The sequence below is a fragment of the Mastomys coucha genome, unplaced genomic scaffold (assembly GCF_008632895.1).
Source record: "Mastomys coucha isolate ucsf_1 unplaced genomic scaffold, UCSF_Mcou_1 pScaffold22, whole genome shotgun sequence".
Classification (NCBI taxonomy): Eukaryota; Metazoa; Chordata; class Mammalia; order Rodentia; family Muridae; genus Mastomys; species Mastomys coucha.
The window spans coordinates 243,987,567-243,992,650 of record NW_022196905.1 but is presented as its reverse complement, the minus strand read 5'-3'; positions in this window follow the sequence as shown (position 1 = coordinate 243,992,650).

Here is a 5,084-nt window from a genome sequence, read left to right as displayed (position 1 = left end):
GAGGGAGGAAGAGAGAGGAAGAGAGAGAGAGGGAAAGAAGGAAGAAAGGAAGAAAGAAAGAAATCATTTGTCTGTTTTGCATAACAAAGCTTTTTGTCTTTTAAAAAAAGTAAAAGTTGTTTCAAAGCCTAGTGTGTGAGTACGTTTAGCCTGTAATCCTAGTACTTTGGAAGCAGCAGCAAGAAAGATTTTAGTTTGAGGCTAGAGTGGTGTATATATTAAGGTCCTATATCAATAAACAATTTATCAGTGTGTTCCCGCATACCTATAATCCTGGCACTGAGGAATGTAAGGGAATATTGCAGTGAGAGGTAAAACATAGCAAGATTATAGGAGTTTGAGGTTTTCTTGGGACACAGATTAAGACTATATCTCAAAACAGCAACAATGAAGTTTGTTTCCCAAAAGGTAACAGAATTACTAAAAACATGGACTTTACCCTGGCATGGTATGCTTTGGGAAGCAGAGGCAGGTGGACCTCTGAGTTCAAGGCCAGCATGGTCTGTCTATAGAAACAGGATACCCAGGGCTGCTGCACAGGGAGACCTTGCCTAAAAAACAGCATTAGGAGGCGTGATAACCAGAGTGGGGCTTCCCCTTCTCAAAAGAGACAGGGAAGGTGGAATCAAGGAAGGACTTGCATGGTGGGGTACTGGGAGGAGAGGAAGGGCTGATAGGCTGATACTGGGTTGTAAAGTGAATAAATAATTTTAATAACAACAAAAAAGGATCATTGAATTTGGGGCCAAATCTGGGACCCAACCTTAGCTCTAACATTTCCACAGTAATATGAATTCTTGGTGAAGATGTCACCCTCAAACTTTTCCATACGAATATCCTGTCCTTATAATGATTATAAAGATGTTGTAATCATAATTTTAACCTCACGATAAAAAATAATATAGAAGTCCAGAGTTGATAACAATAGAAATCTATATTTTTTTCATTTGTCAAGGTATTTGGCAAACAAATTAACAAGTTTACTGTATCCTATATTCAGGTACTGGCTTGAGCTCTAGGGACAAGCACAGGCCTGGCAGGAAAGTGTTCTGGTGTGATGGCAACCAGACCCAGGACATTTGAACAGTCAACTACACCTTGTCTATAGATCTACAGCTGCAGAACACTGTGGTCATGCTTAGACCGAGGCAGCTATGCTCGGGCACCAGCATCTTGGCTGTCATCCCAACCCTCTGCTCTAGCTCTGACATAAAACCCATAAAGCCTTTAAGCCCCTGGCCAGAGAGCAAATTCTTCCCCCACCCATCCTCCCATCCCAGCCCATGGAAGAGTAGGGACTTAGGGAGCAAAACATCAGGGTGAAAGTAGGTCACTGTAGGAGGATTGTAATCCCCCACTCCTCCCAATGGCTGTCCAGAGCAGCCACCCCTGCTCTCAGAAGCATGCTGTTCCTGGCCATTTACCAGGTCTAGAAAACTCTCAGGATCTGAAGTCCCAGCACATCCCTCCCAAACATACGCCCATGCTGATGGAGGTGCCCCAGGATGACATGCCCTGCAATTATTTTTAGTACAAGCTCATGTTGACTATAAAAATGCCTATGTTGGAGTTGATAGGTTCTTTCATTCCTTATTCTCCAAGCTGAACTCTTTATTCTTAGAGTGGGTGCTAGAGACACAAGAAGCACCCTTTACCTTCGAGGAGCCCACATTTGGGAATTTTCACTGGGATGTAGGCAATCAAAATCCAGTGTTATACTGAGACAGGGAAAAGTCCCAGCTCTGGGTATATCTAGAGATACTTTTCATTCAGCTTATGTTCATTTACAGAGTACTTCCTACAACCAAGAAATAGCTGTTTCTTGTTGACCAAGAAGAACTAGGAAAGAAAGTTCTAATAAAAAAAAAAATAGATGTGAGCTATGCATGGTGGTCCATGCCTTTAATCCCAGCACTCAGGAGGCAAAAATAAGCAAATCTCTGTGAGTCTGAAGCCAGCCTGATATACAAATAAAGTTCCAGGAGAGCTAGAGCTACACATACACACAAACACACGCATTGAATATATATATTGCCAGCAAGATGGTGACCTGAGTCCAATCCCGAGATCTGTATAGTGGAAGGAGAGAATTGATTCCTGTTAGTTTTCTTCTGACCTCCACATGTATACTGCAGCACATCCACAAGCACCCTAGGCTCATACTTACACACAATAGGTTTGTTTTTTTGGTTTTGTTTTTTTTTTTTTTCTTTTGGTTTTTCAAGACAGGGTTTCTCTGTGTAGCCCTGGCTGTCCTGGAACTCACTCTGTAGACCAGGCTGGCCTCGAACTCAGAAATCCACCTGCCTCTGCCTCCCAAGCGCTGGGATTAAAGGCATGCACCACCACTGCCCAGCACAATAGATGTAGTTTATAAAACAGATATACAGGCCTGGCAAGGTGCTACACAACTGTAGTTCCAGTATTCAGGATGTAGAAGTAGATGGATCTTTATGTATTTGAGGTCACCTTGGTCTATGTAGTGAATTCCAGGACAGCCAGGACTACACAGTAAGACTCCCCCCAAAAAAGATATGCCTCAAAGAATGGAAACTCCATTGTCCTTTTAACAAGATTCTGGTGGCCAAAGGCAGCAGATTCAGGATTTTGTTTTTCTTTGGAATTTCTCCTTCAGAAATATGTGGTGAGCAACTACTAGTTGACAGAAGTAGAGATAAAAGTCTAGGTCTATGAGGGGCTGGGGGCTAGAGATGGCTCAGAAGTTAAGAGCACTGTCTGCTCTTCCAGAGGTCCTGAGTTCAATTCCCAGCAACCACATGGTAGCTCACAACCACTTATAATATGATCCAATGCCCTTTTCTGGTGTGTTTGAAGGGAGCAACAGTGTATTCACGTACAATAAATAAATAAATAAATAAATAAATAAATAAATAAATAAATCTAAAAGACAAAAGGGGGGAACTGGACAGATGGCTCAAAAGTTAAGAACACTTGTCGCTCTTATAGAAACCCAGGTTCGGGCTGATGAGATGGCTCAGTGGTTAAGAGCACTGACTGCTCTTCCGAAGGTCCTGAGTTCAAATCCTAGCAAACACATGGTGGCTCACAACCATCAGTAATGAGATCTGACACACGCCCTCTTCTGGTGTGTCTGAGGACAGCTACAGTATACTTGTGTACTTGTTTATAATAATAAATAAATCTTTGAACCAGAGGTCCTAAAAAAAAAAATTGAATTCCCAACAACCACATGAAGGCTCACAACCATCTGTACAGCTACAATGTACTCACATACATAAAATAAATAAATCTTAGGAAAAAAAAGGCGGGCCGGTGGTGGCAACGCCTTTAATCCCAGCACTTGGGAGGCAGAGGCAGGCGAATTTCTGAGTTCGAGGCTAGCCTGGTCTACAGAGTGAGTTCGAAGACAGCCAAAGCTATACAGAGAAACCCTGTCTCGAAAAAATACAAAACAAAAAACAAAAAAAAAGGAAACCCAGGTTCAGTTCCCAGCATTCGTGTGGTAGTTCAGAAATATCCATAATTCCAATTCTAGGAGATGTGGCAATTCTCTGAGCTAGGGGCATCAGGCATATGGTGTTCCTAAACAAATGCAGGAAAAATCATGCATATAAAATAAATGTATCTAAATAAAAATAAATTTCTGAAAAATGTCTAGGTCAGTGAAATATGGGGACAAAGGTAGAGTCAGGGTAGAAAGAACAATGGCTCATAGGAAGACCTAAGCCCGGTAGTGGGAAGTGTTTAAGAAACCAGGGGAGGGTGTATTCCTCATGCATACTTGAGTGGAGGTCTCTAGAGACACCTGCCACTTCAGAGTCTAAGCAGATTTCATTGCACCTGTTCTGTCTGTCTTATACAGGACCTTGTAGGTAAGAGGGAAGGAGTTTAACACAAGCATCCATTTCTCAACTCAGAAAGTAGGAGCAGCAAATAGGAGAAGCCCATGAGGAGGCCACTACAACTTTCACAAAAGTCCTACTTTTTTGTTTTGTTTTGTTTTTGTTTTTGTTTTTTGAGACAGGGTTTCTCTGTGTAGTCCTGGCTGTCCTGGAACTCATTCTGTAGACCAGGCTGGCCTCAAACTCAGAAATCCACCTGTCTCTGCCTCCCAAGTGCTGGGATTAAAGGCGTGCGCCACCCCTGCAAAAGTCCTACTTTTTAAGGCTAAGAATGGCAACATATACTCGTAATTCTAGCACCTAGAAAGAAGAGGCAGGAGGATCACTCCAAGTTTGAGGCCAGCCTGTGCTAGGCTAGCTAGAGCTACATAGGAAGTCTCTATCCTAAAAAGAGGAGGAGGAAGAAAAGGAAGAGGAAGAGGAGGAGGAGAAAGAGGAGAAAATATTAAAAAAAAAAAAAACAAAAACAAAAACAAAAAGAAGACATAGTGTTAACCTTCTCTGTTTTTCTGGCCCCACTGCAATGACCAGACCACATACTCTTTCACACCATTGTTTCCATGATGCCTTCTTGAATCATGTCATTTCCTCACTGCAAACCCCAAAGAGCACACTTGTGGAGAGCAGAAGCCAGAGCACTCCTCTTTATGACCTCAGCTTCTGTAACTTCTGATCCTGTCAAGGGTTTGAGTTTAGACTTAGACAGGGGCTTCTGGATAGGCTTCTCTTTGGACAGTCCAGACCTCAGAAGACTGAGCACTGAGTCTGAGCATGTGTTGAAAGCTGAGGTTTCGTAGAGGGAGAAGTAGGTTATACATCAGAAGGCTGCAAAGAACCTGAGAAAGACCTCGACTGGCCACCAGGGAAGAGTAGTTGATGTAGAAGTCTGAGATGGAGAACTCTCACCCTGAGACCCTGCTGTAGTCCCCTGCTACCACCACTGCATTTCTGCCAGTGGGGAAAGGCAGAGGAGGGCTGTGCATTCTGGCAGATCTTGGGTCTGGCAGAGCTCTTGGGACCCAGGATGCTCTTGGGACCTATAGCATAATGGAAAGAAACCTCAATACTGCCATTACAAAATGAATGTTTATAAGGATGATCCCCTTGTGGAGGTCCCGAGGCAAGCACATTCCATGCTGAGATAATCTGGGGGTCCCTGCTTTAGCCAAGAGGGCCACAGCTAGGAGAAAGGAACAAGTC